Genomic DNA, 25,363 nt, shown 5'->3' with positions numbered 1-25,363 from the left:
ATAAATTAGTGTATTTTTCACAAATTATCAGTCAAAAGCCAAATTGGCCTTCTCCAAGTGCAAAGGTTTTTTTTCCACTGAAAATGCATAGAAGCAGTAATGGAATTCATAAAGAGATAAAAATAATAAGTATATTTATTGGTCGATGGAATGCCCTGGTACTGAATCAGTGCTTAAGGCTTCTCTGCAGATTAAAACAAAGGATTGATTGACACTAAGTTTTGACCAAATGTATATTTCAGAGTAAATTTCCTGCTGGGGAAAGGCTACTAGAAGACAAAGAGTGAAGAGTTCATACACTAGCAATACTATTAATTACATGAAATGTAATATACTGCTGGTTAAACATATGTGTGATATATGGACCTGCATGGTCATAGTTCCGTAATACAACAGGCACGAAATAGTTTTTAGATTCTTAATTTTCCTGGCATTTTCCAAAAAACCCTATACAAGTTTCACCGTATTTCCTCATATGCTTTCAGTTATTATTTCTAAAGTATTTTAGGGGGTTTGTGCTGAGGGACCATGATGAGAGATTCCAGGACGAAAGTGATAGAATTTTACAAATAGATATGAAATTAACAATACATATCGAATTTTCTTTTCAGCATTAAAATGAAATCCTTATGAATACGAACTCATACGACCGGGGTTCAGGCCCGTCACAAAGCTAATATCTTCACACTTATGCAATATATGTTTATGAGTGGTGCATATATCCCGAAGACTTATTTAACAGAACACAAAATAATATATCACAAGTCAATGTTACCGTATACTTACAAGTCGAAGGGAAGCAACCAGCTTTAAATCATACGTAAGAAATTATATGAAATATATTCATCGATAAATAATGCAAAACAAACAACAGAATTCTAAATGACTCTTTTAGCATGTTTTTTTTTTTTTTCACGAACCAATAAAATCAACTAATTAATTATATTAGGTACGTTTGATGATAATTATAAAGATCTTGTTATGTTTACATTGTGATTCCTATTCATGAAGATTGAGAAATGATAATTTTGCTAATGTGATCTATTCAATCTTTATATCAAAATATTAATTAAAGAATATAGACAGCGCAATCCAAACTAGAAAGGTTAATAAAGGGCAATTGATAGGAAGGGTCAAGTTTTGCTCACAAAATTAGTTTGATGAAGAGCATATGCACAATTCTTTTATGTATGTTCTTTATAGGAAATTATGGGGCAAAATTTTCTGAAAGTTTTGATGTACAACTAAAATTGTGTATACATATTTTTTCATCTATTTTCTTCCCGCAAAAAAAAAAACAACAACAACCAAAACAAAAACAAACAAAAAACCAAGACGTGCTAATCTAGATACTTAATGATGCAACATGTATATTTCTCAAAGATAGACCATGGATAGAAAAATAAAAATCGTTCAAAAAGCCTCCCCATGATTTTGAAATAAAAAAAAATAATAACCATCAAATTTTTCGAAAGGGGTTGTAAAGATTACCAACAAATTTCTATTTTTAAAATGACATTCAAAGTTTTAAAGCGATACCAATATTACAATTCTCCCCATTCCCCTATGGGTTCTGGTATTTTAAGGTGCAAAAGTAAGTTCCTGAGAGAATCCGCGCATGGCTGTAGCACCCACAGTGTCGATGAGTAACCCTTCTAAATTATTAAAGAGAAGCCATTTCTTTAGAAATTTAATAACCATTCTTTATATCAATGCAATTTAATTATTTATCAAAATCAGTCATATGAAATTAAATAATAGCTCGAACTTCAAACACACGATCGATGAGTTGCGGGCCGCAACCGGGTAACCGGAAGTACGTAAAAATCAAACACATTAATACAGTGTAGTAGTTTTGGATCCGAACATTGACTCAAAAAAAAAACAACAAAAAAACAACAACAAAAACTATTGAAACACTCAATACATATCAAATGAATATATAGGTAATGTCTCCATAATTTCTTTATTTCATTATCAATTCAGAGATTATTTTTATTCACATATTCAAAAAATGATTTCGTTTGTAGAGATACATGAGAGTATGAACTGCGACGCTTCACGCCGGCATGCATGTACTTCATGAAGCGCGTTTGCACTTAATAAAAAGTATGCCCGTATGAAGCATTGCGGTTAATACTCTCGTGTACTTTCAAAAATGAAGCTTATTTCTTATATTCACATTTCATTTTCCTTTCTGTCGGAATTGTCGGCCGTTGAAATAGATTTATTAGAATATTTTTCTGTATTCATACGCGCATTGTTTACAACTACAACGCATTCACGAGGAAATGGCTACCATTACAATTTGTAGAGATATTAACGGCAAAGGTATTGGACATGTAAATATATATGAACGGAAAAAGAAAAATATGCCTAAACATGATAACAGCCTTTTGGAGCCCCTATACAAGTATAATTTGGAACGCTTGAAAAGAAAACTAAATCTTCATTTATTTCATAAAAGAAACTGTTCAATACAGTTTCTCATAATATATTTCTGATACAGTCATTTGGAGTACATAGCATCTAAAATGAAGCTATTTCTCAATTTTAATCAAATTTACTAAAAAAATTTATTTTCGTAAACTTTTCTCTTTCAGCAAACACGGCGAGCAGCTTCAGACAAACGCATTTTTTCTATCATATATCTGCACCGAAAAAATAAATCTTTGGTATATATAAAGTTTCCCTAAGTCTGCTCTCAGTGTTTTGTCTGAGGGAAACTGCATGAAAGTAGCCATTCTATGTTAAAATAGCGAAAATAAATGCTATAATTCCAGTTCTACGTCACTCTGATCAGATTGAAATGAATAACTTGAGTTGCATAAGGATTTTAGTATTAAATACATCTAATTTTGAAATAAAAGCACGGGTGTCGATTTCAATGGGCAAATAGAGTCAGAGTATATAAAGTTCTGCTAGTCCAAAATGGATAAAGAAAAAACATTGTTTAGATATATTTTACACCACATGTATGTACATCTGTTAAATTCAACGATGTTGAATATGGGGGGAAATTAAATGGTATCGCTCTCAGAAATAAACTGAAACGTAATCTCGGTAGATAATTTAAATTATTTTGACCACTTTAAAAGAATGCTGCTCCATCAACATAACTGTTGAACAAACTTAAAGCCTGAAATGGGTGTGAACATATATAACTGATGTTTACGAAATAATTTATTTCTTAAAGAACGTTATACTGAGCTATGTGGTTCTAACACTGCAATTAATCTTGAAACAAGCAATTAATTTCTGGGTCTCGATGAATATTTGGACAGACGTTGCGGTGGGAGTCTTGCAATAGGCCATCATTAGTCACGTGATATTTTGAAACTCTGCAAGGCTTTCTTTTGAACGGTGGTGTAAACTCCCTAGGTCTAGTTAGATCGAGTCTTGCAATAGGTCACCATTAGTCACGTGATATGTTGATACGAAGCGCGGTCGGCTTTTGAATGACAGCGTTATACGCACCAGGAAACATCCAAGGTCTAGCGATGCCTCGACCAGCTTGGTCATTGACATCTGGCGCAAACCTTTCCTATTCCAAGTTCAGATTTGTGATAACTGACATGTTAATGATGTAGAAGCCAGCTATTTTATTTAAATCATTCTCTACCTATGTACTTAGCTATCAATTCGCGATTCCCAGAAATGTCCCGATTAACATAAAATAATAAAAGCAATTCAAAATTGACCATATTTACATCTTGATCTATCTCATATTTCTTGCAGCTTGAAAATATCCATATTAATACACTTGATTAATTTATATTAATTTCTGCATGTAACACGTGCATATTTGGATCTATTATTTTGATGCATTTATCCAGTCCAGTACATTTTACAGAGGCTATTCACTGATAGGGCAAACATCTATTATGCAATGTTCGATCTACTTGACACCTGGTACGACTGGTTTCATTAGGCATCAGAAACCTGTATAAAATTCCAGAAAGTGTAAATATACCTGTGTATACCTCATTCTCATGTTATGGACATTTATCATACTTATATAACAATACATACAGTCTTATCATACTTATATACACTGTAATTCAGCGAATCACGCAATGAAAAATACAAATTATATGATAAAAAAACAAGTGTAATTTCATGTAATGTTGAAAGAAGCTGGTGCAATAGCCGAACACACTTTATATTTACGTTAATTCAGCAGGGTGAATTATGTAAATGGATGAACAAAGGAAACTAGTAGAGTATACTCAATCGACTTTGCTATATTTTTAACTTACTATTACTTGTGTAGATTTTTCTATACTTATCTCTGGATACTTATATATATATATATATATATATATATATATATATATATATATATATAAATTGATGACCAGATGGATTTCAATTACATAATATCATTTATTTCTCTAATGGCTGTTTCGTAAGGGGATAGCTCCCCCTCACTCGTCAGGAGAAAAATGACATCTAATGAAAAACACGTACATGACTGAGTACATGTTACACAGAAACATACTGGATAGTTGCGAAGCATATATATGAATGTGATATCAAATGTGCAAAAATAAAACGACATGAATTGTTAAGTCACGAACATATAATAATATAATAAACAGATATATCCCTTTATTTTTTTCATTTGATTTCTTTAATGTTGTAATTCTTTGTCATATGCAAAAGGGCTTTCATGGCATCATTTCACTCAACCACAGATTATAAGCTAAAAAACATAAGTGCTCGTTTTCAACATTCTAAATTCTATCATTTATAGAAACACTTCGTCAACTAGAATATTGAAAAAAGTTTGGTCATTGAGAAGTAAAAATCATTTTACTAAAAAAAAAAATTAAAATCTTTTTAACATGTCTATAAGTAAGCATTCATCATATTAATGTGAAATTATCAGACTGCAAAATAGCACTACATTTACGCCATCTCTCTTTCTTTATCTATCTCTCTCTCTCCTTTTAAAAGAAATATGGCACAAAAAGAAAGAATCTGAAGTTTATATGACCTATTCCAAAACGAGCACCAGACAAAATATTTCCTGGAGACTGAATACTTTCACCTGTACTAAAAACCTCTATTGTATCTATTCATGCTTCAACCTTAAATACTAGGAATAGAACACTGGATGACTTAAACGTAATTCTGTCTTCTTCGTTTTTAATTCTGTAATTGCATTATATTTTTTTTTAATAAGATAACAAGCAGACTTGTCAAATTGTCATACAATGTTGATGAGTCTTGCAATTTATTGTGTTGAAGACCTACATACTTTCCAAAGAAAATGGCATTATATATTCCTATAATATACAAAATACCATAAAATGAAAATTTTGAAGTTTTGGAAATGAATATCTGATATCAATTTTTTTTATTAAAACGATAGCATATACCCAGCAGCTAAAACAGGTGGGAATGTAGTTAAAATGACTATTGCAATAGTCAAAATATTCTATACAAGGAATATTTATCAATACAGTAGCTACTTCATAGTAAAAAAAAAAATCTACTAACAAGGAACACAAAAACAAGACAGGCACAGATGACTGTTTTCGTGAGTTTGAAGTTTGGATAAGTTGTAACAAGATGGAGTGGCTATGGATCACTATATTTAGTTTACATTTCTGATTCTTATGAAGCTTCAGAGGGGTGGGGCTGGGGGGTACATTTCTATCATTCTCAAAGGATCCGTGTTTGTGTGAGATTTCATAATTCTTGACAAGCCATTACATCTGATTGCACTGAATAATGCAATAGATAATATATAAGTCCATTTCGCTGTAAACAAAATGTGAATGATGCTTTGGCCAATGACTCTTTCAATGTGTTATGATAATTCCCAAACAAATAATCCTTAAGAAGTCTGACAAAGAATTCAAGCATTACTACAGATTTACACGAGTTCATTATCTCGTGTCTTAGATTTCTGTAGTACATCAAGTTTGTATAAAGGTTGCATGATATGTACATAATTGAATATTAATCGATAATCAGATATTCATCGACCTTGTATCAGAAATAAGGATTAATTTATTGTGGGGGTGTCTATTATCATTGATATGTAGCCTTGAAGGTAAATAATCATAGAATAATGTAACGTAAACGAGACATGTACTCAATTCACGACATTTAATACGAGCTGCACCCACCACACAATCTTTGTTATGAACTGTTCTACGTTATATGTAAAAGAAAAGACATGTGTTCCGAACAGTGGTATTAAAAAGTATTTCCATAGATGCATTTTGGTCATCAGATTAATTAATAAATTAATGTATCGAGTAATCAATTGGAATTAGTTGTTATAGCATATCATACGTAAGTAATTATGGAAAGGGGAAAACCGATAATGCAGTATTCCTGTCATATTTTTTGTGTAAGCAATTCACATTGAGTTTTAGAACTTTTATCAAATTATCTTACTGCGTCGTATATTAAGAATTTTGCAAAGAAAACCTTGCAAATACAATGCTAGTAACTGTGACATAAAATTGCCGAATCTGGATAATAACCACATAATAATTAAATTTAACTGATGCGCGTATAGTGTGGATTCTGGCGTTTCTCAGAAGAGTCCTACATGTACTTTAAGTTTTTATTTGTGGTTTTCTAAGCACACACACCTTTGAACATAATTGTACATCTATCGCTAACAGTGGGCATGTTATTCATTTTTACGCTCTTTATGCATATAAACGATCCCTAATCTCACACCAATCCACGTTGATAAGGAAATAACCTAGTGACTGTGTGAGGGAGCTTGTTTTAGGGTGTCACTCTGACAAATGTATATGTCAACACTAGCTGTCCATCAACTGTTCTGCGAAATTCCGAAGAATGCAAAGTCTAAAATCGTTAATTAGGAGAAGGTACATGACGTCTATTCAATTGAAATGTAAACGCTTACTCTCCTCTGTGTGTTTATATGAACTATGTTTTGTTCCCAATTGCTTCAACTTTTGTCTACCGTCTGATCTTGAAACAAAACATCTTCAGAAGCATAAAACATTTTGAAGATTGTTCTAAATTGCACACCTCTCTGAGTTAAGGTATGGTATATTCCAAGATGCTTTTATAATTGCATTGTGTCACGCGTATCAAGATGTGTGCACAAACTTCTCAAAGTGATTGATTTTAGCTTTTGGCCTCAACAAGAAATACCATTGTCATCAATACAGTTTGCCAAATCAGACCTATTGATACACATGAAGCACTTATTCATCATTTTTGTTCTCATACATTTTGCATGAAAAACTCATCGATTTTCTTTTATTATTTTTATTATATATATATTTCATAAAATCACTCCATCAAAAGACGACACAGAGAACTTTATCGATTTAAGTGTTGAAGGCGCAATGACAGAAGTGACCCGTTGTGGTTTGGAAGTGTTCTCGAAAAGAAACATTTTGTCACGATTGCTGCTTAATTTAAATATCTGTACGTCAACAACGTCAGACGTTACTCCTCTCGCAGGTGTTACATCTTCAATTTTTTTTCCTAAGCACCATGTCAACCGGTGTATCTGAGGTCCTGGAACTCTTGAAGAACGTGAACTCTGCGATTGAAAAACAAAAATCCAATTCTACAGAACCTTTTTTTTAATTATACATACAATATATCAACAATGCTTTTATTATGCTTATTTTGCAAACTGATCCAGACAACATAAGTATTATTTATCTCTAAGAAGTTTCTTATACATTGGTTTTTTTTATATATATGTATATCAAAGAACCCTACAACTTCTTAACTTTGTGTTTTTATTTTGCAAAGATACGCGGAAAACTTAAGTGATGTATTTTTCCCTTTAAAATAATAGGTCGTGCTTTAAAGCTTCTTCAGCCTTTGGAGGCCTTGGAATTATTAAGGACTGACAAAAAGAGCAGTCCTTTTGTGTTACGATGTCATCTTTCTTTCTCAGTGACAGAATATATGCAATTGGTTGAACACGTAGTTTTGGATTGCAAAAAGCGAAATATGTACTACATATATATCTAATTTAATGTTACATATTTCGCATCGAAATGAAACAATTTCCTGTTTCTTTAGAATACCTGTATGTTTTATATCTCTTTAAGTTAGAAGCACGGACAACCACTGTGTGATATGAGATGAAACACCCTGAAAACCAACCCCCACAAGGCGACTGCTTCTCTTTAATTCTAGTTGGGGGGTTCTTGATCTGTTTTTGCTGTGTTCTGTATGGCACATTTGTTGCGTACATTGTTGTCTGATGTATATATGTATATCTTCTGAGTTTTTCCATCGATGATCAGCACCTGTAACCCGCAATAAATTCACAGCCCTGCATTCCTCCTGTCATAAATAAAGTCTTCACTTGTGGTTGGTGTTGGGTCGTGACTGTTACCTATCCCACAGTTCTTCTAAGGTATCCCATGGTTCAAATAAGGTTATTCAAACCGTTAGTACCAATGGGGGAAATGACAACTAGAATTATCCATCAAGAACCCTCTATATGAAACTAAATAAACTTCTTTTTTTTCAAAAACGATATTTAGATTCTAAAATAAAAGAATGTTGCTAAAGTTTGTATATTAGTTAGAATTGCTACAATGTATGTAATGGTTTGGTATTTTCATGGAACAATTTTACTAAATTTGCTACAGACGTTGTATCTTAAGCAGTAGTCGTTTGTACTTTTCTTCAATACGTAAACTAGAATCAACTCCTACACTTGATTTTCAAATCAATACATGCGTTATTAATATTAATTAGGATAAAAATTAGATTACCTTTAGCTATATCAAACACAATTTACAGACCAAATAAAAACTAACGTTGTTAAGGAAGTGGTGAGATATACACGATTCGCTAATCTAAATAAGAAATTTCGGATCATGTCTGACCTTCTTCTAGACATCCTCTATCCACAAGAAAAAGGTTTTTTCTTATTTCAGATAACCATGAAAACGAAATTTAAAAAAAAAAGTATGAATTAATGTAATTGGAAAAAGCTAAAAACCACAAAGGCTTCGATGTGGTAGCAGTTCAAAGAAGACAGATGTCACACATCACAAATCCCAAACTGTTTGTATATATCTGATTGTTTTGTTGTAAAAGACATGTGTGACATTAATTTGTATTAAAATATATACTTAACCAAAACTGTGGTTACTTACTGTTAACAAGCATCACGGGCAGCGGTGATCTTACACGCAGGGCTTTGTTAGAAGATTTTTTTTTTTAAATCAGTAAGAACACTTGTCCAAACTTTGTACGCAATGGTTGTCGATTCTTTCAGAATTCGATCAAACCATTGCAGACTTCAATTTTTTTTTTCATCTATTGGATCTCATCATCATTGTGCAATGGTATTCAGAGATATAAAGATAAAAAGTTATTATATATACATTTAATAAATAATATATGCGTGTAATAAAGTATTTATCAAGCTAGAAAAACACCCGTGTTATTATTAATGTGAAGTATGGATATCTTAAAGGTAGGGGAGCACCAGTTAAACCAAATAGGAATACAAAGAAAAGAAGGATTTTTTCTCTATATGTGTCGATGTTTCCCTGTGGATAATACAAATACGGGGTGGGGGTGGGTAGGGATACATCAGTCTTCTAAATCCCACGAATGTGACCCATCTGCAGAACGTGTAATTATTTTATGTGTAGTCTACTTGATACAAATATCGACAGAACGGTATGACAATGAATGCAAAGAGACACAATGTATTCTTTAAATCGCTTATTTCCAATGGATACTTTTTTCCTGTGGGCATACCCTTAAAATTCAAAAATCTTCAGAAACTTCGACAACCCTTGAAATACATTTTATTTTTTCAAACAACAAAATTTTGATTCTTGTTCTAATATTTATCTATTCATTTTCTTTACAGTCATACCCGAAGTTCTTTGCAGCAATACTTCAGTCTTTGCAATCTGCTCAAGCACGAACCAATCTCAAGTTTCTTATATCTTATTTAAAAAAAAACCCAAAGGCTTCTAAGACCACCTTGCATTATTTATGCAGAATGGGTTGTCATCTATATGAATTACGTGCCAGTAGTATTTATAGGGCGCTATATCAATGTTATTGATACAAACTGATAAATCAATATCAAATCGAAGGATTACTCTGCGAAAAAGATAGTTTCTGGATTTGGGTCATATTGACGCTAAAAACGAAGGATTGATGGTGTGAAAGGGCGTAACTTTTGCATTGTCTCAAAAATACACTTTGTAACCCCTTTCTGTTTTTGCATTTCTTAAATTTCACTTTATATTTGTCTTCACACACTATACTATTATTTACTAAAGGTTATTGCATGGATTGCTAGATTCATTGAATGCGTTTGTAATTTTTCATCAGGGTTTCCTATATGATAACCCTATTTCACTTTTAAAAATTGTGCGTACAAGCACCAAGATAACCAGAGTTTTATTTTTTTTAAGTTCCCATGAACTGTTATTTAATGGAGTGTACGGCAATCCAGGGGCGGTCTCGATAAGCTTTTAAAAAATGAGGAATTGCTATCTAAGATTGCGCCTTTTTCCGCCCGAAAAAGGACAATCAAAGTGCTCAAAATAACAGGCAGAAAATGACAATTTTCGTTTTAAAAATTTCAACCAAAGATGGGATGCAACATTTGTATTCTCTCTAGGCCTGTCACTGCAATTCTGAAGATAGCTAAATTTCTTATTGCACAGAGTTGATTCCACAAAATAGTTCGCTTTGCGGTGACAGGTTTACAATTTGAAATTGATGTACAAACGATTTATAGCAATACCCCACCAGCCGTTTTCGATTTTGAGATTGCACCTACACGTGCAACGTTTGGAGTAAGATCAGACTTTCCTCTTTTTGTTAGGAATTGACTAGGGCTTAACTAGGGGGCACCCTATTTTTCGAAAAAAACCAAAAAAGGTTTTAAAACGAAGATATTATAAATGTATCATTTTGAAGGATTTGTGAAATATTAAGACATTTTTGCATAATGATATAATATCGAATGTCACCGTGGACAAGACTTTTGATTTACGAGGTATATCTCCTGTAAACAGAACTGGAAAACGCATCTCTTTCGGTTTTTGGAGGCACCTTTTTGAGTGATCGTAACTGGTCCCGTGCAGTGAAGACCCTGTCAGGGAGATTTATAAGGTTGGTTACATAGGGAGTAAAATCTCATAAATATATAGTCTTAAATGCTACTTTCCAACTTTTTATGGCCATGTGTGTGCGTAATGACACACAACTTAATTAATATTCGTAACATTTTATTTCAACAAGTGAAAAATTGTCCCCTTCGTTGACATCCACTCCGCTGGTTGAGTTACGCGTGATTGATTTATAGTAGTTCTCTAATTCCACAGGTACCGTGCAGGAAATAGAAATAAAAAAAAGTTCATCAAAATCAAACAACAAACAAAATATAATAAAATTCCAATGACACCTGCAATTATCTCTATTGACGACACAAAAGGTTTGTGAGAGGATATTGAGAACACACATCATTTTTTGAATTTCAAATTGCACTGTCAGATTATGCAACAATTTGATTAGTATTATGTCTAATGAACCTTGCGATATAGCTGTATTCATTGTCAATACCGCTCATAAATTAAGATGTTCAATACCATAATTTCATTAGGATTTCAATGATGAATTTCAATTAAAGAACCGACTAAAGAACCATTAATTGAGCGCCATTTGTGAAACAAAAGCGCACTTGGGTATTTTCCGAGTCGTGGTGTTTATCGATAACAAAAGAACCATCAATAATGATTTTTTTTCACATTCATCAATCAATGATGAAAATGATCGATGTGGTATCATTTTGTGTTTGTTTATCCACGCCACCCTCCGATGTTGATATGTTCATTATTATGTTGTAATCCATACATCATTACATCAGTAAAAGTTTCAAACTGCTACTTTTGTTATAAAACATGCTCTACAATTCATAGTTTACTCCCATAGAAAGCATCTTTTCACTTTTTTTCCAGATATGAAAAAAAAAAATGTATTAAAAGATTAACTTGTTTACTTTTATGTTTTTTTGTATAAATAAAAGAAACACGTTCAGTAACTTTTGAGTAAGTTATATACCTACATGTAAACTGTTTCCAATGATAAGGACATTCATCAACGATCTCAAGCTTAAAATCAATCACCATGACATTCGATTTGTTTATCCAATTTCACCTGATTGAATCTTGGGGATTTCCGATGAAACACCTCCATGCAAATAGGTAGACCTTGAAAACAGCAGTCTTTCTTTTGATGGAAACATCTGTAATATCACCTTCTTATTTCCAGTTGAGGAGAACAGAGCGTATTAATAGAGACAATTCTAATCTGCACTAATCATCTAGTGTTGTATTCTGTGATTGGTATCACCATCTACCAATACCTCTGCGAACTTTCACTCTTTTATTTTGTTTTTATAAAATGTTTTTAAAAAGGAATATTCGCTGTCAAATAGGAAGTAAAACTTTTTTAATTTGGAACTGTGATTAAACTGTAGATTGTGTTAAAAGATAAAGAAAACTAATTGTGAGAGTGGAAAGAAAAGCCTCCAATCGAATTTTATGAAAATGATATACTTCCATACCGTAATGATTCAGCCATTGTTTCTTTATGATGAAAATGATTGCAAGATATTTTAACTTTGATACCAAGTATGTCAGTGGCGATTCTTATAAATTGTAAAGGTATTCTAGTCATTTTGGTAACAACCGCCAAAACAAGACTTTGGCAATTGATACCCATTTCAGATATTTTTGACTATCTGTGAAATAACCTTCTCCCAAAGAAACCTGAAGAATCATGAGTGTAACGGGCATTGATTGCGAAACATGTTCATTCACCCACAGAATGCCAATGGAGCACGAGTCATCCTAGAAACGAACAAGCTCAGAAAACCACAATATTAGAACATTATCGTAAACCTCCAGAGAAAGTCGAAAATCTTCCATAGCTATTTATAAACACCACACACATCTAACACTAGCTATTTATAAACATCACACACATCTAACACTAGCTATTTATAAACATCACACACATCTAACACTTCTTGAACCAAAATGTAACACCACTACAGTAGTAAATATCAAGGGAGTGAATGCGAGAGGCAAGTCCGAACTAGACAAATACAACACACATCACTCTGTTTACCTGACCAAGACATAGGGATTACAGCGAATGTGACCGGTCAACAGGGGATGTTTACTCCTCCTAGGCACCTGATTCCACCTCTGGTATGTCCAGGGGTCCGTGATTGCCCTACTCTTCACTTTGTATTCTTTACAGGAGATTTGAGATTGGTCACTGTTCGTTGTTTTCACCTTTTCATCATGCACAAATCACATAAACAGCGAAACTAAAGGTTAGATTGGTTGGTTGTATATTGTTTTACGCCCCCCTCGAGAATGTTTCACTCATATGGAGACGTCACCATTGCTGGCGAAGGCCTACAAAATTTAGACTCGGCGCTTATAGCCTTTGAGCAGGAAAGGATCTTTATCGTACCACACCTGATGTGACACGGGCCTTAGATTTTGCGATCTCATCCGAAGGACTGCCCCATTTAGTCCCGAGGACCTATTCTAACCCGGATCCCCATCGGGCAGGTTAGGAACACTTAAACATATGTACATATAACGTACATAATAATGTGCAAGGGTGGCAATAAACCAAAGTCAGATCCATATATTTATCGACCTGTGTCTTTATCATGTACAAATTTCAGAGAGTTTGAAAATTTCATATATAACTATATTTTCTCATTTCCTTTCCGTTGAATTTCAAACGTTTGACCATGTGATGTCAAAATGCCATTATTCATACTTACAGGAAAAAGGCATTATTTGCGAGAAATATACCCGTATATCAATATTACATTCATTTGTCAAATCGATATATCAGTGAACTCGAAATAAAAGACACTACAGAGTCTTCCACATATGCTTCATACTTAGATATTTTATTGAACATAGATGTTGACGGCACTTTATGACAAACGGTGTGATTTCAGCTTCTCCATCGTCAACTTCCAATATTCATGTAGCAACATTCCATTATCACCTGCATATGGTGTTTATGTCTCGCAATTGATTCGATACGCGAAAGCATGTTCTGAGTATGATAAATGTTTAAATAGAGTCATGCTACTGACAAATAAGTTGATGTTACAGAGTTTTCAAAAGTCTCGTTTGAAATCAGCATTTCGTGAATTCTATGGTTGTTATAATGAATGCTCGTATTTGCAAATACAACCTATCGTTAGGTCGACAGCTGTCTGACATGTCTCAAGCAATTGTTAGGCCGTTTTTCACAGTCTGATTTTGACTGCGGAATACTTTGCTTACCTGATTGAATAGAAGACTCTCGCCGGGTGTTGTCGGTCAACAGGAGATCCCTACTCTTCACAGACGCCTGATCCCACCTCTGGTATGACCAGGGGTCCGTGTTTGCTCTACTCATGATTTTGTATTCTTCATGGGAATTTTGAGATCACTCACTGCTCGTTGTCTTCACTTTTCATTATTGCAGACAAAAGTGGTTGTGTTGACTTTTAGAAGATACGCACCATTTGAACTGTGTGTGTTAAAATATGCTTTAGTAAAACAATCTTCAACGTATATCCTTTTATCACTATTTTTGTACATAATAAATGTGCATGTGATCCATTGAGATGACGAATCTATGGATCAAAATGTGAAACTCCTCTGTGCAATCCAAGCTTTTTTTACAGGAGTGTTGAAGGTGCAATCAAAAACAATAATTTCAAAACCATGTACCCTAAATGTGTATATGCTTATGTATCTACTGGTAATTCAAACATCTATATACTAAAATCTCTTATGAAGGAATGCGAAACTCATGCTATTAAATGTACATTATGTAAATGCATAGCTGCAAGGAAAAGCCTATTTTAAGTTTTTGAGAACTTTAGTCCAATCCGTTTGGCTCTATTGTCAATATGTTCAATTCAATTCAAAGCTTCGTGGACTTGGTCTTTGATTTTAAAACAGTTCAACGCATTCTTTTGAAATGAGCTTCTCGTTCATACGGGCATGCATTCATTATTTACAATTGTCTTTTCCAATCTGAGAGCTTTCCCAAATATTTATGTTTCTATGGATAAAAATGTTACCTAAGGAATCTGGAAAACAAATTTTCCTTGTTTTTATCTATCTTGTCAAAGCGTATTGAAAATTAATCAATGTTCCCCCGGACCCAGTTGCACAAAGCTTAGTTACCTTTAACTGACAGTTAACTTTCCATTACCTTGAAAATGTAAATAGCGTTAACTTGACGTTAACTGTCAGTTAAACGTAACTAACTTTTGTGCAACTGGCCCCTGTTCTCTTAGAGTGTATTTCTATTTCACGTCTCCAATGAATTAATGACATGCATTTTTCTACAAAGACGTTAATAAAATCTAATTTTTAATGTCATACACTTCAAATTTGCACACAAATGAGTGCTCAAAGGCCGTACGCGCCGAGCATAGACCTAAATTTTGCAGCCCTTCACTAGCAATGGTGAGGTCTCCATATGAGTAGAAAAAATTATCGGGCGGGACGTTAAACAATAAACAGCAATCAATTAATCAATCATACATGCTGGGAATATATTTTTGCACCATTCAAAACGTTTTAAATACTTCTACATATAATGTAATCTTCAAAAATGAAATATCTTTTTCATTTTCTTACTAGGTTTACTCTAATTGTCTTTGATAAATATATTGTATATTGCGAGATCTTGTATGACACGACACGAGGTGGCGCTCACTCAGGCCCATACATGGCTGCTGCAATAACTATTCGAGTAGCGAAACCATTTTGTTGCAGATTTGGTATGAGGACTAAAAATTCATACTATAATGGACATAATAAAATATCTCTTATTTTATTGCTATAAACAACACTGCTTTGATAATCACGGTGCCATGAAATTTCAATAATCCCTCATACTGTTGCAATTTTCATTGTAACACAGATACACAGATGATTTCTGCTAAATTAGATATGGTCGCCACACCATTCTTACCACGCACAGTGAAAAATTGTAATTGTCTGCATCGCAGAAGAATTAATCTTCCTATGTTTGGTGTTTTCTTGTGCCAAACAATTGTTTCTTGTTTTGAAAAGTTTAGTCTTTTTTTTCAACTCAAGAAGTTATATCTTGTTAGCAGAAAACATACCAGCCGTTATTCGGGAGAGGTTTTCCAGGTTGCTAGAAATTGTAACCAATCTCTTTGTATATTCATACAATAAAATGTGTTCAAATCAAATCAGCCGTTATTTTTATCGAATTTACACTTTTTAAAGGTGAGAATTACATGTTTCATTGTAATAAAAATTACAGTGATGTCCAAGCTTTAAAATTAAGAAGGGCAAATCACGAATGATACCGAAATAGTTAGATTTCAAACTTTCCAGAATTTGGGGGATTATCCATAAATTCAGCGAGTACGTCCGTCAAATATCACAATCAAGTCGAATTTCGCCGAGATTAAGTTCATAACAATAATGACGTTGTAGAAATTTGTTCCTGAGACCTATTTGTTTCAATTTACGGAGTTGAAAGAAAATGTGTTACTATGTGATACATAATTTTTTTTAGATAGAATATATTGTTGTAAATCGTTTATAATTTTTTGTAGATTTCAGACACAGCTGCACTTTACGAATCAAAACAGAAGTCTTGCAAGAGAAGAAAAACAACATTAAAATCAAAATAGATGACGTACGAAATAGTTTTGCAAAAAGGTTAAATACATTTTATTTTTGCGTTCTTTGTTTTTTGTTAAAAAGGTATGTCACTTTTTTATTGTTCACATCGCGAGAAGAATAAATTATCTAAAAACTATCAACGTGTTAGAGATTAAAAGAATATTAAAATGATTTGATCACTAACGTCTGCATCAAGTGTCATCTATCTTGCACAATACCTAGGAGTTCCCGTCGGTGATGTCAAAGGTTGTACTCTGACATGCGCAGTAATCATCGTTTCAATTCCAAAGTTGTCTAATATCCCTTAAGCCATGCTCGTACACGTTGCAATGATTATGCAATGTATGACAATTGATTAAATCTGAGCGTTTACTTTGTTTCAAAAGGATACTCAGTAAATTAATAATGCTTCCAGTTTTATATTGCAATATCGAACAGTACATTAAATCAAATTTTGTCGTTTATAACTTTCTAAAAACCAGTTCGCTTAGGCCCACCTGTGCGAAAAGCTCTTTTTTGAATTTCTGATTGAAGATTGAATATATATATATATATATATATATATATATATATATATATATATATATATATATATATATACAATACACAGTTCTGTTTTACTTCTTCAAAGTTATCGGACCAATTTCCATCAAACTTGCCCCAAGATGCCCCTAAGTATAAAAGGAATTCCATGTTTGTTCAAATGAAGGATCACATCCCTTTCCAAAGATTTGGTGAAAAGAATTTTGAGAGTTTGAAAGAAAACAACTACAACTTTAAAAAAAAAAAAGTAAAATGTCTAATAACAGTAACAGTTAAGTTTGTTCACAGGAAGTGTTACAGTAACAATTAAGTTTGTTCACATGAAGTGTTACAGTAACAGTTAAGTTTGATCACATGAAATGTTACAGTAACAGTTAAGTTTGTTCACAGGAAGTGTTACAGTTAAGTTTGTTTACATGAAGTGTTACAGTAACAGTTAAGTTTGTTCACATGAAGTGTTACAGTAACAGTTAAGTTTGTTCACATGAAGTGTTACAATAACAGTTAAGTTTGTTCACCTGATTGATTGTATATTTTTTAACGTCCCTCTCGAGAATATTTCACTCATATGGAGACGTCATCACTGCCGGTGAAGGGCTGCAAAATTCCGGCCTATGCTTGGCGCTTATGGCTATTGAGCAGGGAGGGATCTTTATCGTGCCACACCTGCTGTGACACGTGACCTCGGTTTTTGCGGTCTCATTCGAAGGACCGCCCCATTTAGTTCACATGAAGTGTTACAGTAACAGTTAAGTTTGTTCACACCATGGCCCCCAGGGTCAATGTGGGGCCACAGTAGAGGTTTAAAATTTTACATCTATTGGGAATTAATAAAAAAATGTTTCACAAGTCTTCTTAACAACCTCACATTAATTAAACTAATATGCAAGCATCCTCCTGTAGTTTATATTCGAATGTTCACGCCATCATCTTTAGGATCAGGGCCACGTTTTACAAAAGAACTTCCATGTATGACTATAAGACCGAAATCTTCTAGTGTAATCTATTTTATTCTTTACGTTGATTAAATTCTGATTTTAATGTGAAGAATAATTAAGTTATGTGAAATCATATAAATATAATATCACAAATTTAATTATATTGACGAGTTTTTAAAACTATGTAAAAAAAATTTAATCTTAGTTTCATGTTCTTTTTTAAAACAGGACCCAGATCTGAAAACAGTAGAATTATCTGTATGAGTATAAAAATAGAAAGTCCATTGTGGTGAAAAAGTATATTATTTTGTGTTGAGTGGGCAACCCGTGTAGTTGGCTCATCTATTCGTCGCCAAATAGACTCCATAAAAGGCATCATGGTAATGTCATTTTCATAAGAAGGTGGGTATTAACCGTCTGATATGGAATTTCTATCTTTTGATCACACGAGAAGGGATTCTATTCTATAAAGAAAAACAGATTTGGAGATAAAGGGTTACTTTCATTGGTAGAATTAAATTTGCTTTCTATCAAACTTTGTTTGGACTAAAATTAAAAAAATTTCCTGAAGATTATATTTTCTAAATGATTGTCTAAAATAAGATGCATTCATTGACCTCAGCAACTATACTCTGAAACAGATCCCTTAATTTTGTGAAGAATAGGGTTTTGGATCCAGGTACTTTTGTATGTATATGCCTGAACTATTCCTAAAAACTCTCGGGGGGGGGGGGGGGGGGGGTGACCGCTCCTTCGTCATGTTTGCTAACATGGAAAACGAAAGCAAGAACAGGAGGACTTAAAAGTGTACATAGCGGTACCTCTTTCTTCACAAGCTGGCTACGATTTTCGGGGGAACAATTTAGACCTCTACAAAGGTCAATAGCATCGTTATTTCTTCATGGTTGCCACTTATGACAACTTCAAACAAAAACACACACCGATTCTAATGAGCTCGAAAACATTGACTAATGATGTTTCCTAATTTATTGTGCCGTTGCCATTGAACCTGGCGTGGAGTAGGGACCTTTTTGAGGTATAGGGGTGCGACCTTGTCTGTTTCTCTGTCCCCTCGGCCTTTTTAACACTTCTGGAAGATGTTTTGTTTTGGCGTGCAATAAATTATAACTTATTTTGTTTATTTTACGACCAACATTGTATAAAACAAAATGGAACATAGTTTTTTTTAGATGAATAAGTATAAGGGCAAGTTAGGGCAACATTTTTTTTTAACTTGCAAGCCAAAATGAATGGATTGACCTGAGAATTATCATCGTCTCAAGCCTTTTAAGTACTGAACCGATGAAATAAAATAGTATCACTGTTCACCAACTTTAAGGCAATCTTAAATTCATCTCATATCATATCAATTAATATATACGCTGACATAAGAATTATTATATAGTAGTTTCTGTGAAATCTGCAGAACCGTATCTTTCGGGGTGGGGGTGGGGGGTGGACAAACCATGCTAGGCAGCCAATTCGATTTTCGTATTCGTTTCAAAACAATAACTTGTATGTGAATTGTTTAATATTCCCACAAATATTTTAAGTTTAATGTTTTGGATGAAATCATCCCATTTTGGTAAAACAAAATGGTTTGAATATAGAACTAAATCCACAGCGTTCGTTAGTTTGGCCCTCATCCCCACCACCCCGTGTTTGCACTTCTCTATTGGAAACAGGGTGACGGGGGCGGGGACCAGATTAAGTTTTCATAACGTACCAGAATTACTTTTCAATACTTAAGAACTTATTTTAAGTCTAGAGGAATTGTGCATTAATCATTCGTGTTTATGGTAAATGAAGACCAAATATATACCTACTATTTGAATTATAAATAGGTACAAAACTAACGGGGTTCGAATTGACTGGCTACCGAACATGGCTACCTCAACACGAAGGTGTGTATTTCCGGTTCGCATGAAGGTATGTTCGCGGATTTAAGACCCCTACACCCCCTTAAATTTTAAATCCTAGTATCTTGTTTAGAAAAATGTACTAAACAATAAAAGAAGCAATAATTTCTTCCACTCCCGGAGAAATAATTAACAAAATCTTTTGATTTCTTGAAATACTTTAGGGGGGAGAACTTAATTTTTTCCAAAACCCTTAAAATTTGCGTCATTTTTATTAATTTCACCTTATGAAATATTATAGAAAATAGTACAAATGACTAAATAGGAGACATATTTCAAACTCTATAAAACCTGTAAAATCCAGAAGCTTCCGGGGGCTTCGCCCCCTGGACCCCAACAGGGCTCCGCCCTGGACCCACTTAGGGTCTCAAGGCGGCCTCTCATTAAGTGGCGCCCCCCGTAACCACAATTCCTGGATCCGCCCCTGATGTTGGACACAAATGTAGCGGGGAATTGGATATATCAAAAGTTTGAGACGGCGATGCAAGATTGCAGCAATATAAGATCTCAACCGCGTATATCAAAGGTTTTTATAAGGGATGGACAGGAGCGTTGGCAAGTATTTGACATTGGGGAGGCGAACTGGATTGAAGTCTAAGTAACATGTTTTGACTTATATTCAGATTTCCACATGAATCTTTATATTCTTTTCCTATTCTGTCAATGCCGTAAAGACACCACCTGATAATACTTATAAGCTAGACCCCAGTTTCATATGTAACAAACTCAGAAAAAAAACCCAATAATAATAATTCCAATCACCTGTAAGATGTTCAATACTTTTGAAATGAAACTCCTAATTTGCAGACACTAGAAATTTGATGAAGCAATATTGAATAACAATTTCATATTGGAATCATTATCAATCCACAAACTTCCATCAGAGTTCGTTTACTCTCCAACCAAATTCTCTCATCAGAGGGCGTGCTACGTGTTGTGGAGCGTCAATCGGAACATCACTCGACCTATTCCGGAGAAGTTTATTCTCCAGAATAGGCCGAGTGATGTTCCGATTGGTGGAGCGTAGCGTAACACCCACTGGTGAGAGAATGCACAAACCAAACTCTTCCAGTTAGGCATTATGGGATAGCGATTTCTTAGGCCTCGTATACTGTGTGACGTCACTGTAGAATGACGAAAAAACATAACGTCAAACGTAAACAACTTTCAAAACAAGAACGTAAAGATCAAGTTCATTGCTTTACACAATAACTTGAACAGAGTCTCCCTACTTTTTAATTATCTTTTGATCATCTTATATTTAAAATAAAATCCATACTTTTATATTAATGCTTTTATTGTCAATATCTTCAAACTTTTAACTACGAACTACTTCTTTAGTGTTATTTACCCGTGTGATAATCGCGGACTCACAATATACAAATCTGTAATTATAGAATGCTTTTCCCGTATTCCGAGAGTTCCGTGATCCGCGACTGTCCGTGTTTTGCAAACCGCGATTCTCCATACGTAACAATGGGATGACGTCATACTAGTATTACGTCACAACATATCCTTTGTTGCTGCAACAAGGTGTATCTGGCAAAGCGCAGTGAGTAGACTTTTCTCCTCAAATTGTGTATCACACGAAAGCTCGGCGATCCAGACCGCATTATTTGTAGTTTAGTCTGCGATCTCCTACTTTTGTTGACTTGGTGCCAGATCTAACAGTTAACTCTATTTATATGGAAGATTTTTTTTAAAATGCTACAATTTTGTGTGTGTGTGGGGGGGGGGGGGGTGCTATTCTGCAATTAAATTGATTTCCTCCATGATTCTAGATCTGAAACTGATAGGATTGACATTGAAAATGGAATCCCCTATTTTTGACATCGCTGCCGATAACAAACAAGAGATGGTAAGGACTATACTTCTGCAATAAATGCTTTTCTTGACAGGATAAATCCTGTCTCTCCGTTTCAAGTTAAAACGAGCATTATTTTTAATTCTTATCAAATTAAATAGATTATTTTCTAATTGATGTATTGATAAATATTTACAGAGAGAGCTTGTTGGTCGGAAAAAGATCCTTAAAACTATCGAGAGGATCGAAATCATCAAAGAAAAACACGCAGGCGTCAACGTAAGTTTTGGACGCTTGGTGGGTAAACAGTCCAGTGTATTAATATAAGATGGGTTTGAATTGCAGATTCTGTATGTAAATCTCTATTTCCAGATGTTTCTGCCACCTTGGGCGACAGACGCCTATTTCGAATCCCTTCACAAACAGGAGACAAAGGTACATCGCGAGTTCATCAGATATGAACTAATCTCTTTATCTAATTAACTACAATTTGAGGGGGAAAAAAGCATTTATATCATTAAATTTTCTTTTTATTCCTGAAGGCTGACGAATGTGAACAACTGCTCAATATACTGCAATGAACAAACTTTTCTTCAATATGTGAAAAATATAGCATTTGTACTGTTATTTTAGGAACATTTTGGTAGAGAGGCTGGTGAAAACCGCCTTGATACCGAAAAGGATAGTCCACAGCGCCATATAGCTTCACAAACAGACAAGGATGGCGATCAAATCCACGTAGCTGCAGATACCGGTGAACAAATCGAGTATGATGAACAAATTAATGCATATACAGGAACTCGTGAGCAGTTGGAGTTGGCCATAAACGAAGGGGTTAAGGTACAGCATATCTTCATACAATTTATGATGTAGATATATGATATTAGTAATGTAATTCTAGTGATATAACACTTGATGTTGTACTGTAACACTAGTAATGTTACACTAGTGATGTAGAACTAGTACTCAGTCTGTAAAATGGGCAATTTAACGCTATAATCAGTAATGTAATACTAGTAATTTACCATTAGTCATGTAATACTAGTATGTAACCTTAGTAATCATATATTATAAGTAATATACCATATATTATAAGTAATATAACATATATCGGTAATGTTACATTAGCAATGCTGTACTAGTAATGTGGCACTAGCCAGTATGTGTTTTAATCTGAAACAAGTTTTATTTCTGTTACAGAACTTCCACGTGCAGGAAAACAGACCTGAGGATGACAGCGAGGATGACAATGAAGATGACACTGAAGATGACAATGAAGAGCCTCTGCCATGGAAGCTGTTCTTGTTCAACATTGACACTTTTAAGATCCCAATTCAGGTATTATTTATTATTCTTTGCATTTGTGACACCACGATTGTCATTGATAGGGTGTTAATGATACGTATTTTAACAAGCTGCTTTTTATCAGGACAGAGAAAGGCACACTACCGAAGAACTGGAAGACGTCACAGAACCGTCCTTGCCAGGCAGTTCTCCTGTCAACAATGCAAAACTGGTAATTATCCTTACAAATTACTTTCATTTTTATTTTATATCTTAAATCGGCGTAAAAATTCCTAGGAATTTATAAACGTTTAATTATATTGTAAGAAAGTTTGGGAGTAGCACTGTAGGGATAATTTGTAATGGAGAACGCATATATACTGCATTATCTAAGTTGTAGAAAGTCGGGACATTGGTCCTTGATACAGTTATTTGAAACTCTGTCAGGAAAAAGAACACAAAGTACATCCATATAATGTCTTGCAATACACCGGAATATCGATATTGTGTTGTCTGACCCTAACAGATTACAGTGTGCTTTGAGATATAACATTGTAATGTAGACATATTCTTGATGGGTCATGACTTTGTAAATGCAGGGGATATAAAGCCCCACATTACCAGATATTGGGAGTGTATAGTGCAGGTGTCTGTCACAACAAGGTGTACCCGGTATTACACAGGCCGAAGTAAAAAAAAAAAAATTCTGTAAAAACAACATATTGTCAATGTCTGGATTGTAAGATGTGCAGAGCACTCCAAGTCGGAGTTGAATATGCATTGATTGATTGATTGAATATTGTTTAACGTCCTTCTTGAGAATATTTCGACCTCACCACTGCCGGTGAAGGGCTGAAGAATTTCGGCCTATGATCGGCGCTTACGGCTTTTGAGCAGGGAGGGATCTTTATCGTGCCACACCTGCTGTGACACGGGACCTCGGTTTGCGGTCTCATCCGAAGGACCGCCCATTTAGTCGCCTCTTACGACAAGCAAGGGGTACTGGAGATCTATTCTAACCCGGATCCCCACGGAATAATATGCATTGAGTATTTCTCGAGTTGAGTGTACGCCAATACTGTGGGAGGATATTGGTCTGTTAGGATTCATAAAACAGCTCTATATATCATGAATTTACAACAAAGATCGTATAAATTACAGGTGCCTAAAACAAAGAAGCGCGGACTTGGAAGAAGACTGTTGAAGTTTCTGGGAGTGAAATAAAACACCTGTGAATGAGCATGAATACAATGCAAATCCTTTTTAAGTTTTCTGTGTTATATCTAAAAAGTTTGGAAATAATGTTCTTTTAAAATTAGATTAAATATTTTTAACTTTATCAACATGTTTTGTTTGTTCTGTTTATGCCCCCGCCACGAAGTGGTCGCGGAATAAAGTTTTACACTTGTCCGTCTTTCTGCCAGGTATGAACGTGGGAAACATAAGCAACATAAGCCATACAACAAAGAGAAAGTATTTAAACTTTGATTACATGAAATAAAACCATAAAACTAAATTGTCGCGTTCAATGCGTAAATAATAGTACGAGTTCACAGATCCCGGACAGCGAAAATTATTATTGTTATTGATAAAAAAAAATCGTGATTAGATATATGTAAAACCCGTAATTCAATTCAATAGAATAATCAAAAGATAATGATGGCTTTGAATATATATAATTAAGTTTACTATTTCATAGTGTAGGCCTGCAGTAAATCACAGTATTTTTTTTTTTCAAAACCACAACATATAATCTCCTGGCGACCGATCATAAAGTCTCTTTTTTAATTTTTGCACGACGACCACTCGGACTAGTAAACCGACATTTTACTCGATCATGTAGTAGACTCGGTCTGTCGGACGTGCCTTAGTGTCAAACACTGAAGTCTGTGAAATAACATCTAATACTCAACAGAGCCAAAGTTCATAATAAAAAAAGAAGACCAATTGATTATTACCAGGCGCATATAGCCGGAAAGAAAATGAAGTGTACACAAAGTATGGGAGAGCCCTGGCGGAGGGCGCAGGGGTGACGCCCCTAGGTTTTACCGATGAAACAAGGTCTCTAGTCAATTTCTAAAACAGAAAGAATTCACAAAATCATTTTCTAAAGTGTTTTATGATGTAAACTCACTCTGTGTACTTGGACTGATTTTACATTGT

The 25,363-nt window shown here is 34.2% G+C and overlaps 1 long non-coding RNA gene across 1 annotated transcript; it reads left to right on the top strand.

Annotated features, from left to right (window-relative positions):
- The first annotated feature begins 22,603 nt into the window (after positions 1 to 22,603).
- LOC125677726 (uncharacterized) lies at positions 22,604 to 24,495 on the top strand. Its single transcript, XR_007371259.2, has 4 exons — positions 22,604 to 22,756; positions 23,117 to 23,254; positions 23,346 to 23,432; positions 24,362 to 24,495. It is a non-coding gene; the product is annotated as an uncharacterized LOC125677726 (long non-coding RNA).
- The last annotated feature ends 868 nt before the right edge of the window (positions 24,496 to 25,363 follow it).

The sequence above is a fragment of the Ostrea edulis genome, chromosome 3 (assembly GCF_947568905.1).
Source record: "Ostrea edulis chromosome 3, xbOstEdul1.1, whole genome shotgun sequence".
Taxonomy (NCBI): domain Eukaryota; kingdom Metazoa; phylum Mollusca; class Bivalvia; order Ostreida; family Ostreidae; genus Ostrea; species Ostrea edulis.
The sequence above is the reverse complement of the archived record's forward strand: the minus strand, read 5'-3'. Positions and strand labels throughout refer to the sequence as shown.